Genomic DNA, 12,735 nt, shown 5'->3' with positions numbered 1-12,735 from the left:
GCCGGGGGTGATGGGCTGCCTCTCGCGGGAGGGATTCCTGGAGACGCTGCAGTGTGGCGGCGCTCCCGGCGCCGCGCAGCCCCCGGGCCGCCTCCGCCTCGCCTCGCCCTGCCCGCCGGCGCCCACCGCCGCCCGAACTTAACGCCCGGCGCGCCGCCTGCCCGCTGGGGGCATAGGGACGGGGTGGGGAAGGGAAGAAGGGAAGGGAGAAGGGGGGTGTACAGCCTGCCTTGCGCGGGGGCGCACCGCTCCGCGCCGCTCCGCGCACCGGGAGGGGCCGGGGCTGAGCGCGGCCCCGCCGCGGGGGGAGCGCTGAAGGACGCGCCGGCAGCGCCCGCCCCGGTTGCCAGGTAAGGCAGCGCCCCGGGGCTGCCCGCCGCCGGGGGGGTAGGGGGGGAGTGGGAATGGGAGGGGGGGCGCACGCTGCGGGGGGGCGGGGAGCGGCTGGCACAGCGGGGGCGCCCCCCTCGCCCCCCTCTCCCACCCTCCTCCGTCTCCATCCTCTCGTCCTCCTCCCGCTCCGGCAGCGGGCGCGGCGCCCGCCGCCCTCCCGGCGCTGCCCGGGTCCGGAGGCGGCGGGGAGGCGGCCCCGGGGCGGTTTGGGGCTCCCCCGGCCGTGCCCTGCCCGTGGCCGGGCGCTCTGCCGCTGTCCGGCAGCGGCGGGGCGCGGCCGGGAGGGGCGGCGGGGGCACGGCGGGTGCCAGCGCCCGGCCCCACCTTCCCCCCCTCCCTCTCGTAGGGGCAGCCTCTAATCACTGGCGTTACAATTAAAAAAGAAAAAAAGAAAAAAAAAACACACAATCCTCTCATACTTAGCGATGAAGCCCATTCTTTTTTTTTCCATGCGATTTCATCTGGGGTTCCTCGGACGTTGTTGCCCTCCCCTTCTGTGTGCTGCCTGCCTTGCTGTGGTTTCTGGGGTATTGTGCCCTGCTTTGTATGCTCGCCCGCTCTGGGTACGGCATCAGCACTCCGTTTAAAAGTTAATTTGGCTTATCAAACTCTTCGAGGTGGAGTAGTGAGGAAGTGGCGAAGAATGTTAATGTTTCTTTTGTTTCGAGGCTTCTGAAATAAAGATATCAAATGCCTATCGGTTTCTAGTAGTCCGCATAGTAAGTAAATTAAATGTAGTCATTGGAATGAGCCTTTATGGCACTTTCAACAATCTGTAATTCAATCATCTCTGATACAAGCTGCCTTTTGCTATTATTCATCAGACCCAGCTGAGTGATTTCTGTCAGATGGGAAGTGGTAGAGAGAAATCTCTAGGTAAATGTAACTGAAAAGCTTTGCAAGTGGAGTCCTAAATGAGCACAGAAAAGCACTTGGCCACAATCTGGAGACAGATGTTAGCATCCAAATAAATCATTTCTTCTGATTGTCAGGGGGATGTCAAGTCTCATTTTCCTTATTTAGTAGCCATTTGCAAGTGAAGAACAGGGAGCTCCGTGTTTATGACCTTGTAAACTCAATGCAGAATGCTGTAATTCAATAGTATTTCACTCTGAAATACTATTTTCCGTACAAAGGTCAGTACGGTAATTCTAGATGCACGTACGTGTTGTAGACCACAGCAAGGCTACTGGATCAGCAACGGCAGTATTGATCCTTTGAGCGCTATGTAATGTGCCATCCGTGTTCGGCGTTAATCTATTGCGTGCTGTTTGAACTGCTTTGTTGTCTGAGAGAGTTCTTTCGTCCTGAGAAACAGCAGACAATAGTTGGAGACGCAAGAGGAGACTCCTTTCCCTGGTGGGTAGGTATCTAGAGTTAGAGAAGCAGTTGTTGTAGAAATGACCCTGAAAAGGGGGGAGCTTTTGGGTACAAGGACAAGTGGGCAGGAAACTTAATTTGCTTTGAGTGTATGAATTGACATCTCCTGCCATGCTTAAATAAACCTGCTCAGAGAAAGTGTAAGGGAATTCCGTGTGTGCCTAGAATAGTATTTTCTTGTCACTTGTTTGTTTCTTGGAAACAAATGACCTGATTTTATGTCTTCAGAGACAAATATGTGTGTGTGTGTGCATGTGTGTATATATATGTATTTTTTTCTTCTTACAAGCTTTTTGGGGATTGTACTTCCATTAGTAGTGTCCGACGGGAATATACTTTAATATGGTCTATTACTTGGCTTCTGGTATAGTTGCTCAAAATTTGCATGCATGCAATTCATAAATTGAAAACTACATAGCTTAAAAACATAGTGTAGGCAGCTTGAGTGAGAAGAGATAATTTAAAAAAGAACCACAGGGCAGAAGATAATGACATACTGTAGGAAATAATCATACTCCTGCACTTGCAAAAGCATGAAATGTTCCAGTGTAGCCATTTCATACAAGACCAATTTTCCTTCACATTAAGAGTGCCTAAGTGAGCCTTATTAATGTTTGATGCAAAAGATGCTAAATCCATTTTAAGGATTGATGCTGGAATTTAAAGAGGTAGCTCACAGACTAACAGTGCAGTTCTAACACTTCCACAGAACAAATGTGGAAAATAATCACTCGCCGTGTATGTCATAGCCGTGCAAATGGGATACAGCATTCCTTGTGACAATGACGCACTAGAAGACGTTTCAGAACTACAGATTTAAAACAGTATTTGGTTTAACAATCTGAAACTTTCCCTTACCTTAATCATAACTTGAATCAGATAGAAGAACCCAGAAAATGTTCAGCTTTGGTTAGCATAGTAGCTTAGAAGGTGTAAGATAAAGAAAGGTTCTGTTTGTCAGAAACCTAGGGGGGGAGGAAAAAAAAATCTATACTTTTCCAGCTGGCGTTGAGAGACCGGAAACATAAAATCAATTTTTATGGTCTTTTGGCAGGGTTCACTGTTATACGTAAAAAAGAAGTAGTAGCAGCTAAGGGTCTTGACAGAAGTTTTTAAGCCACTCAGCCATACAGAACTCTGCTAATTGATGCTTCCTCACATGAAAACAAAGCTTTTGTTTAGTATGTTGTAGGCTTTTCTTGTCCATTCTGCAGTCTGAACACAATCTTAAAAATATTTCTATGTAAACGTGTGGTCTTATATTTATATATCTAGGAGTTTAAATGCATATATGATTTCTTACTGGGAAGTTCCTAATTAAGAGGAAGTTCCAAATTAAGAGTGTGTGCAACCTTGTATTGCCTGTTGTGGAAGAGACATCGAAGTTTGCAATACAATTGGAAAGAAAAAGAAAATTTCTCTGTGTGATCCAGAATAGAAGCATGGAGGAATTATTACGCATGGATACAAGGATCTCCTTCCCTCTGCTGGTGATGCCCATAAAAATGTTCAGTTTCACAAAGAAATACTTGGTCATTTGATTTACTTTGATTCTCTACAGAATGCTTGTCTTAAACACTACTCTGTATCTAGGAAGAAGCTTAATTAGAAATACACATAAGGGAAACTTGTTAGCCAGCTATGAATTTGTGTTTACCACTGACATTTACTAAAGATACTTGAGGTTAAAATAAAAGCATTTGCCAGACTGAATAAACAAAGCATTATGTTAACAAATATTTTCAGGATCTTTATGTACAAATGTTGTCTTTGCTAGAGGAGCTTTACTCCTTCCTAATACACTCTTAAGAGGGGGGATTAGGAAATGCTGGTTACACTGCTGTATCTTTTGCAAAAATACCAGATACCAAAGCAGGTGGATTAGAAGCAGGACAACTGGCAACAGCTCTTTGTAATTTTTGTTGGTGAGAGGGTAAGAGCAGGCTATGGGCAATCTCTGTCAGGAAGTACAGGAACAAGCAGAATGGCTTGTACAAGCAATGCGTGGAAAAAGTTGTCTGGCTTAAATAAGTTAAGCAAAAAAAAATTTTTTGAGACATAATGCAAAAGCAAGAGATTAGCTGTAATAAAATAACTCCCTCAGCACTTTTATTATCATTACTAGTCTGAAGGCATTTTTCTGGAATTGCAGGCACTGAACACTTTGTCTCCGTTGTAGAAGGAGTGATGCTGCCATCTTTTAGATTCCGAGAGATTTGCCAATTCAAGATGTCACTTTCTTTTTTAGTCATCCCTAAAGATGCTGGGAAAGATGTGTCAGAACACAAAGTAAATCCAGATTGCTTCCTGTTTAGCATAATTATCTGATAAGCTACTAATACCATTATTTAAAAATGGAAGACCATAGAAATACAAAGAAGTGTTATCAGAAATTTACCGAACTGGTTGGATTTCATTAACTCTGGATAATTATACTAATATAATAATCAAGCACAGTAAAACTTTATTTAGAAGTAGCCAAAACCAATGTGTTTATTTAATTATGCTGTCTATACTTATCAGCTATTATTCAGGATTTACAGTAGTACCCTAATGTAATTATTTTAATAATGTAGCCAAGGTTATGGTGACTAGGTAGTACAGTGCCTCAGATACATGAGAATACATGCCTCAAAGCTGCTCAGTGATTTAATGAAGTTGATTATAAATCTATTTGTGAGTTCTGCTTCATACCCTTTATCTGAATGGTATTGGCTTCTTACGTGTAGCTGAAAATCAATGTAGCAGTTGCAATATGGGAAAGCTGGTAAATGTCACCCAAGCTTTGAGACAAGATTGCTAGCAAGCTGCCTCATCTTCTTGTATTTGAATAGCCTTGTGGCAATTAATAATTGGAGTGCTTTTATGGAAGGCATTGTGGAAATAAAGACCCATGTAAAAAGGTTTACCTGGTTCAGGATGCTCACTAACAGTGATAAAATTTCTAGATATGCACATGCACATACGCAATTGACGGGTGGATGTTAAACCTAGCTCTTCTTGTTCTAAAAACTTAATAACTGCTTGCTACATGCAATTTTTATTTATATTTTTATTCCCTTCTAGAGCTATGGGGAGTATTTCTTTACAATTAATCTATTTCTATTTGATTTCTATCATCAAATCTTGAAGTCTTAGAAGATGGCATGATGGTTACAGTTGGAGTGCTACTTTGTTTTAAAAGGCTCCACACAGTAACTTGAAGAAATCATAGAGTGGGATGGTGACATTCTGAATTAGTGTCCTAGAAGACTAAATTTGTTACCAAGTAGTGGAAGGCTAAAGATTGATAGCATCCAAATCTGCTTTGTTTAAAGGAAAATGTTTTAATTTAAATGTACAAAACAAATGTATGCTGTTGAAATTGTCAGGTTTTTTTTTTTTTTATTTTATTTTTATTTTAAGGCATTTGATTTAGCTTAATGTGGTGTACTAAGAAATAGTACTGCAGAAGATCACCATTGTCCATGTGAATGGGTTAATTTTTATTTTAACTTGATCAATCACAGAAGAAATAGTATAGGAGAAAACACTGTCTCCATTATGCCAACTCTATTCATTACCTTTAACAAAGATCAGGAATAAAATACTTTTTTGTGCCGATTTTATTCTCATGAATATGTAATAAAGTTGAAGCAAGTGTTATTATAGATTGTCTTCAATTTTTTTTCTCATCCTACTACATCTAAATGTGTATTTTAACAAACTGAAGTGTACTATTTTGCCTACTTCCTTTTTTTTTTTATTTTTTTTTAATCTTTTCTCCCAGAGCAGTGACACCAAAAGGACTTAGGGATTACATCGAGGGAACATCATCTGTCATTGTCACTAAAGAGCAGAGAAGCTGTATGTGGTCATAAACACTGAACTGTTGAGGGTAGAAAAGATGCCCAGCTTCAAAGGGGATGCTGGACAACTAATTAGTTTAGAGAAGAGACTCGGGAGTACAGTGTCTTAGGGCAAATATGCTTCTTGGTGAGAGTCAAAAGAGACTGTATTCTCTTTGGAAAACTGTATATAACAAGAGCTTCCTTGATTCCTGCACAGTGAAAATACTGTTATTCATATACAATACTGTAGTACTCTACAGTATGTCATGGAGCAGCCTGGGTGGGTCTGCGAGCTTGAGGAGTTTGGACTAGAAGGTATCAGATTTTATCTATTAGAATAGTAAGCATATGGTCCAGTTTACTGAGGAGATAACACTTTCTGCTCAAAGTCCCTAGATTGGTATTTCATCTCTTTTTACATACATCAAGTACAAGTTCTAGTTTTGATAAGGAAGTTGCTGGATATTTTTTTGTATTAATCCGTGAGAACAGACCGGATAATCATCTGGCCTTAAAATTGCTGACCTCTTGAACTTGCTGCCATTAACTCCTCTTGAGTGTCTTGGATGAGGTTATTGTTTTTTGCTTTTTTTTCTGTAAAAGGTCTTGTGACATGTTATTCTTGTAGTGTGAAGAGATTTGGTCTGAAATTCTCTTAAGCTGCCCTTTTATTTTATAATCCTATTTTGTCCTACCTTACTGACAAGACACTTCTGTGTATCTATCTATCTGGTATTAATCTTTGAGACCTGATTTAAAGCTCGTTGAAATAAATGGAAAGAACAGTAACTTATAAAATCATATGTTGTATTTATAATAGGATACTGTTTAAAAGGATATTGGTTCTCCCACATTTGAAAGAATAACAAGCAATATCTTGCATCTCATCAGTTTGGCCTGGGCCTGTGTAAATGTACTGTTTATTGGTTTGCAGATGCCCAAGAGAATGGTTCTACCTGAAGGTCTGCCTTCTACCAAATCTGTTCTGGAGCCAGCCTTGCATGTAGCAACACTTGGGCATGGTATTTGAGTTGGGGAACTCTGCATCCTGCACAGTACCTTGCACCAGGAGAACTTTGTGTCGCTTAGAGTCTTCCGTGTCCTCTTTCCACCTGTCAAGCTATGGGTGTTTAATTGTTGGTATTGATAGCACAATAAGTGCTCCTTCTAAGGAGGATACAGTCTTACCGAAATGGAAAGTGAGGTATCTTTGAGAGTGTCCTCCCGTTGAATTGCTGAAGATATGTCCTTGCATAGTCCAGGCAAGGATGGGATACAAACGTGTACTTGACCAGAAATGGAACAACATCTTGACTCTGCAGGATTTTGTAGAAGTTATAGGATTTCTGCATCCTGAAATTAGCGTACTTTTCTATAACAGCTGACATCTTTGATTAAAGATAAATTTGTTAAACTGTTGCATTTGATAAGCCTATCTGGGAGATATTAATAACTCCTCAGATAAAGTCTGCTTTTTTTCTGTAGTTTTCCTTTTTGTCAAAGATGTTTTTTCCTATATTAATAACAAGAAGATACCTTGCATTTGTTCTTCAGATTCAGCTTTATTGCATTAAGCTTTCTTAGCTTATTCATCTGCTACTTAGAGCAGAGAAACAACAGGAGAATGTTCGTGTGACCTTGACAGAGGTCAATTCCTGTTTCACGTTCTGCTGTAGCTAGGTAAGGCCTTCAGCACTCTTGTCTTGTAAATTTGTTTCAATCCTACACGATAGGATTGAAAGGTATTTTTCTATATTAATGTGTATGAGTACTTCTTTACTGAGAAAGTTGTAAAACTGAAAACTTAAATAAAATCATCTGGGACAAAAATGCCTGAAGTCATAGGCTGTAGACTCTTTTTGTCATTTTCCAAATATATGTCCACTTTTGATAATAACTTGGACTTATGTTAATATTTAATATGCAAATATTGGCTTTACAAGTTGTACACTGGCTAATAATTGTGAGCTGTTTACTCTAGAGTAAATTCTTCATAAATATTGATGAAAGTTCTGTATGGTTATAGGTGAACAAGGCATTGAACTTGCTATGAAAATCATCATTCTAGAATAATAATAATAGTAGTTCTAATGATTCTATCCCAGTGTCAAGCAGGTATAAAAACACAGAACTTTGAACTGAATACTGTTTACCCAAGTAGTGTCATCTGGCTTTCAAAGCAGCAGCCAGACAAATGTTCACTAAAGGTGGTGGATCAGACTTCTGCAGGCATGGTAGACACTGTCTACACTGTCAGTTACTGGAGAACTCATACATATCCCTAAAGCTGAAATTTACTTCTGCTTCTCCATATAAATAAGGTCAGATGGAAATCCTGTCAATGGGATTCCAAGATGTATTGCATACAGATGAAAGAAAAAAGAATCAGCACAGTTTTAATGGGACTTGTCAGTTTTCCTGTAGTTACGGCTTTGGAATTTCCATTTGGTGTGAAAATGATACTTGAATATTTAATTTGCTTTGGGTTGAAATTTGGCTCTTAGGAATGGTCGAATATTCTTATCTTAACATCTGAATTGTTCAACAGTGTTCACTGATTTCACAGAATAAAGCTAGATTTGCTGGAAGAAGTCATCACCTAGCATCTTTTAGTCAGTGGTGTTACTGGTTTCTGCCACACACAGTTCAGACTGCTGTGATGAAGAAAAGTAATTAATTTGGGGTTGGGAAAGGGAGGGGTTAAGAAGAACAAAATCTTAGCATCATTTTCAGTGTGCTGGCTTCAGAAATTTTAAGTAGGTGAAACTGCGAAGTTGAAAGGAGTGGACAGAAGACCATAGGTGGATATAGTGAGTACCAAGCCTAGTCAAAGATGTATTTGGTCTATTATAGTGAACAGATTATTCAGGGTTCTCTTCCCTTCCATTAGGCCAAATACTGAATATTTTACAGGCCCTTTTAGGATAGATGCATAGACTTTTGAATAGCGAAGGAATTATGCTGATGAGGCAACATACACGTAAACACCTTTAAACTGAGGGGAAAAATGGCTGAACTATAGCCATAGTGCTAGTAAGATACTTAAGATAGTTGCTTCAATCACGCTTAGAATTTATTTGAAATAATTATTTCTAAGTACAAAGTTTGAGAGGTGTATTTGTAAATTTACAACTGTTATTGTTTATCTTATGCCCTAGGGTTTAAAAGAAAAAAAGTAGGGGAATGTACTGAAACTGTTCTATTCTTTAAGGCCATCAGCAAGTCCATTGATTGTGATGAGTTGGGTTTGTTTTAGTTTAAAATTATTGCTTCATTATCAGTTGCTGCATGAGTTCTTTGTGTGTACATGAAACCACAACAGGACTGGGAGGAACTAAAGGTAATGTTGGCTTACAGTGAAGTGTGAGAATGGAGGGACTGTATGTTGTTCAAGGACAGTCAAAATTCTGTACATGTTGGTTCTGGGATGATGATTCTCTAGTTTGAATCACTACATGCCAGAGATGTAACCAAGGTCAGCTGGTTAGTCTCAGCAAGGCTAGTATGCAACAAGAGCCATCATCTCACAGATACGCATTTGAACTGTGCACAGGAGCTATCAATTGCAGTAAATGTACGTTGTTTCTTTTCCCCCCTTGATAAGGTGCATGGATCTAGGCTACAATGGACACGATGAAATTTTGTTTCCTGCCACAAAGCAAGCAACTGCTTCAGGCCACATTGCTTTTTCCATTGGATTTGCCTTAATGTTGTACATCCAATTCTGTCTGGCTTAGACCAGGATTCTTGTTAATGCATTTCTCAGTAAATCATATTTCCTTTCATTAGATGCGTTGACTTACATCTCAGAAACTTGTATATACATACTTTTTTTTTTCAAAGCACTTACATATGAGTTGGAAGGTTGCATAAAAAGTCATTTATTGTCACCTTCACTTAAAATAGCTATTTAGGCTTTTAAACCTATTCTGATGTCGTAGGCTACTTGCTTGCCTTGACACATAGGAAAAATCAAAAGTGGCACTTTAGTTTTTTTGGCAAACATCCTAATGTATAGTAGGCAGGCTTTTTTATGGAACAAAGAAAATGAGTAAGGGCTGATGGAGGATGTAGAGAGGTGAGCAGTTAACACTGAATTCCAAATATGGGTTGTAACCAGTGACAGCTGTTTCATCAAGTGTTGCTCCATGTGTGCGAGAAGCAGTGTTTGCTTAGCAGTCTCTTTAGAACAGGGCCTGACATACCTTGTAATGTGTTTATACTGTGTCTAACATAATAGGATCCAGAGCTTTGTCTGAGGATGAGGCCTGTTGTGCAAAACAAATAATAATTAGCCCAAATGTTGAAAAAGTGACATTATTTAAGGCACCTAGAGATCAATAAACAATTCATTGCTGTAAACATATTGACCATCTCCTTGAAAGGAGATTTTAATTTTAATTGTGTCACAGAAATTTCATACATGAAAAAGTGAACAGACCTGTTAAGCATTCTGTTAGATATAATTTATGTTTTGCTGGTCATTGAGGCTGTACTGTTTGTGCTGGGGGACTTGGACACTCAGTTTTCAGTTCCAATTTGAAACCAGGCTGAGTTATTCTTTTCAACCTCTTTCATTGTGATATAACTTATGAATCTATCAATTTTAAATGGGGGGAAGGGAGGAGAGTTCCCCAGTAATGTGATTTGCCACTTTCCAGCTGAAAACTGGGTAAACTGTTTGGCTTGCTCATAAAGAAAGCTGTTTTTATGCATAATGCCATGTTCACAACTGAGATTTGAATTACTTGCAGGAGGGATGGTACAAAGGGGCTGGATTTTAGCTTTGTGTGGCCAGAAGGGAATTTATCTGGCGTAAAGCAGATAAACTAGTTCCAACTCCAGTAATACTTAAGAGGCTAGCTACTTCATGCCAGAAAACAATTTCTAAAGGTTTCTGTGATAGGGGAATTAGCAGAGTTCTGCTACATCAGCTTCCCCAGTACAAGAGCCAGTTCCTCTCTCTGGAGATTGGTGTAATTGTTAGAATCTTCTGCCCCCCCTTTCAATCAGGAGTTGGTACAGGAGAAACTCTTCACAGTCTGATATGTGATACTGTAAATGGGTGAAACAAATTGAAAGACAAGACTTACCTCATCTGTCTTAAAGATAGACCCAAACTGTTACCAAGAGTTCAGGTTAGGGTTAGCTTTTTGTAAATAAATACAAGTATGTGTGCAACAGATAGATTAGCGGCTGCTATGTAATATAAACAAAACAACTAAGTAGCACAAGGTGGGCTTCATATGAGTCGTATTGATGTGGTGAAACCTAAATCCCATTTGACAGATGGGGATCAATGGCAGAGGGAGATTAAGGATAGGATTCATCTCATTTAACTTTAAATACTTTCAGAAGGTGATTCATTTGACCTAAGTTGAGCTGTGAGATGGACTGCTCTCTGGAGGTATCAGTTCCTTTCCAGTGACTGTAAAAAGTCTGAGATCACTAGATGAGACTTAATCAGCTAATTTTTAGATGCCTAACGTGGACCATTTAAATCCTAAATTATGTGCCTATGGCCTTACTGAGGAGCATAGGGCAAGGCTAAAAACTGAACCCAGGTTTTATGAATTCAAATTAATAGCAAATAACTAATTGCCATAGCATCTTTTCTGTGAAGAGAATTGGATCGTTTAAAACTAGTAATACATGGTGAATGCCAAAAACTGCATTCAACAGTTGCAAATAAAAGGAAGTAATTGGACCTAAAAGGGGATGTATATATATATATAAAAGTAAATTAAAATCTGGTTCAATTTCTTTATTTTGCTCAGTCTAGTATGTCATTTGTGGGAATCAAAAAAAAAAAAAAAACAAAAAATAACAACAACAAAAAAAAGTTTTATGCAAGACTCTAGATTTAAAAAGAATATACAGAGCTAAACTTGCATGTTTTGCTATATATGATAGCTGATCAGTCTTTTCAGAATCTGCAGAGCTGTCAGGAAAGAACAAGCTTTATATGCACAAATAGCATTTTTAATAGTCATTAAAACTTTCTTGTGGGGACCATGGGAAGATGGACATCTTGTCAGTGACACCATAAAGGGTCTGTTGTGTTGGGGGGCAGGGAGAGAATATTCCACTAATAGTTATCGGAGCTAAAGTTGGTCTTGTCCAGTCTGCACTGATAATTGGGATTGCATGAGAGGAGACTCCTTACATTCCTATGCATCGCAACAATTGCGAGATGGTGTTTCCTGAGACCTGCATGTTAAAACCATCACAGAGTGTTACCTCCTTTGCTAAGCTTTGGATCTTGCCTGAAGTGTGCAGATCTGCACAAATAGGAGTGATGGAAATAATCAAACTTGGAAAAGTAAGGAGCAACTTGTATTGTCTCTCCTCTGATCAGAAAAGCTCTCAGGGTAGAGAAGAAAAGCAGTGTTTTTTTTGTTTGTTTGTTTGTTCTTTTTCAACATTGCAACAGCGTCTTTTTTTTTTCCCCTCTCTCAGAGCTGCAATAAGTTTTGCATCTGAATCAGATGCAGTGCTTTTGGGGGTTAGCTTGGTTCCTTCTTGTTTGACTTCCCAACTATTTACCTTTATGTACTTTAAGGCTGTGGGTTGTCATACTTTTTGACGGAAATTAAATTTTCTGAGCTATAGTGCAGAATCTGTTTAAGTAGACTTCTGTAACTTGTACATAGAAATGTAATCAGATGATCCTTGTAATATATGACCCCCTTAAAATCATGGCATCACATCATTTTGCATGGGAATATACTGTGACATTAAAGCTTCAGGGTGTAAACTATTTGTTTCAATGAAGTGCTATAAGGAAAAAGCAGAACAGGAAAAAACTCTTCTATATTAAGATAAAATTGGCAATGCAGGGAATAAAATAGGATGTATATATTAAGCTTATACGATCTTTTCCTTTAAAGAATTCAAAAATGGCAGTTGTTTTCACAGTACTGTGTATAGTAAGAACTGTATTTTCATGTTATGTGTAAAGTGTTAAATTTGAATGCTCTAGAAAGAAAAATCCAATACCCTGAAAAATTACATCACAGCAAAGTGGTTGTCTTGATGTTTTCGGTCACCAGAACTTCTTGTTCAGTTCTATCCCCCTTTGAGTTAGCAGCTAAATATCATATTTTCATAGCTAAATGAACCTTTATAAGCT

The 12,735-nt window shown here is 39.4% G+C and overlaps 1 protein-coding gene across 2 annotated transcripts in view; it reads left to right on the top strand.

Moving 5' to 3' along the window:
- The first annotated feature begins 248 nt into the window (after positions 1 to 248).
- Positions 249 to 12,735, top strand: part of SYT1 (synaptotagmin 1) — a 356,515-nt gene continuing 344,028 nt past the window's right edge. For both annotated transcript variants that reach the window (XM_082756418.1, XM_082756416.1), the window contains exon 1: positions 249 to 350. The gene's annotated coding sequence lies outside the window, so the exon portion shown is untranslated. The remainder of the gene's footprint in view (positions 351 to 12,735) is intronic.

The sequence above is a fragment of the Aythya marila genome, assembly GCF_965140915.1.
Source record: "Aythya marila genome assembly, chromosome: 1".
NCBI lineage: Eukaryota > Metazoa > Chordata > Aves > Anseriformes > Anatidae > Aythya > Aythya marila.
Note: the sequence above shows the minus strand (reverse complement) of the source record. Positions and strands in the feature narration are given on the sequence as shown.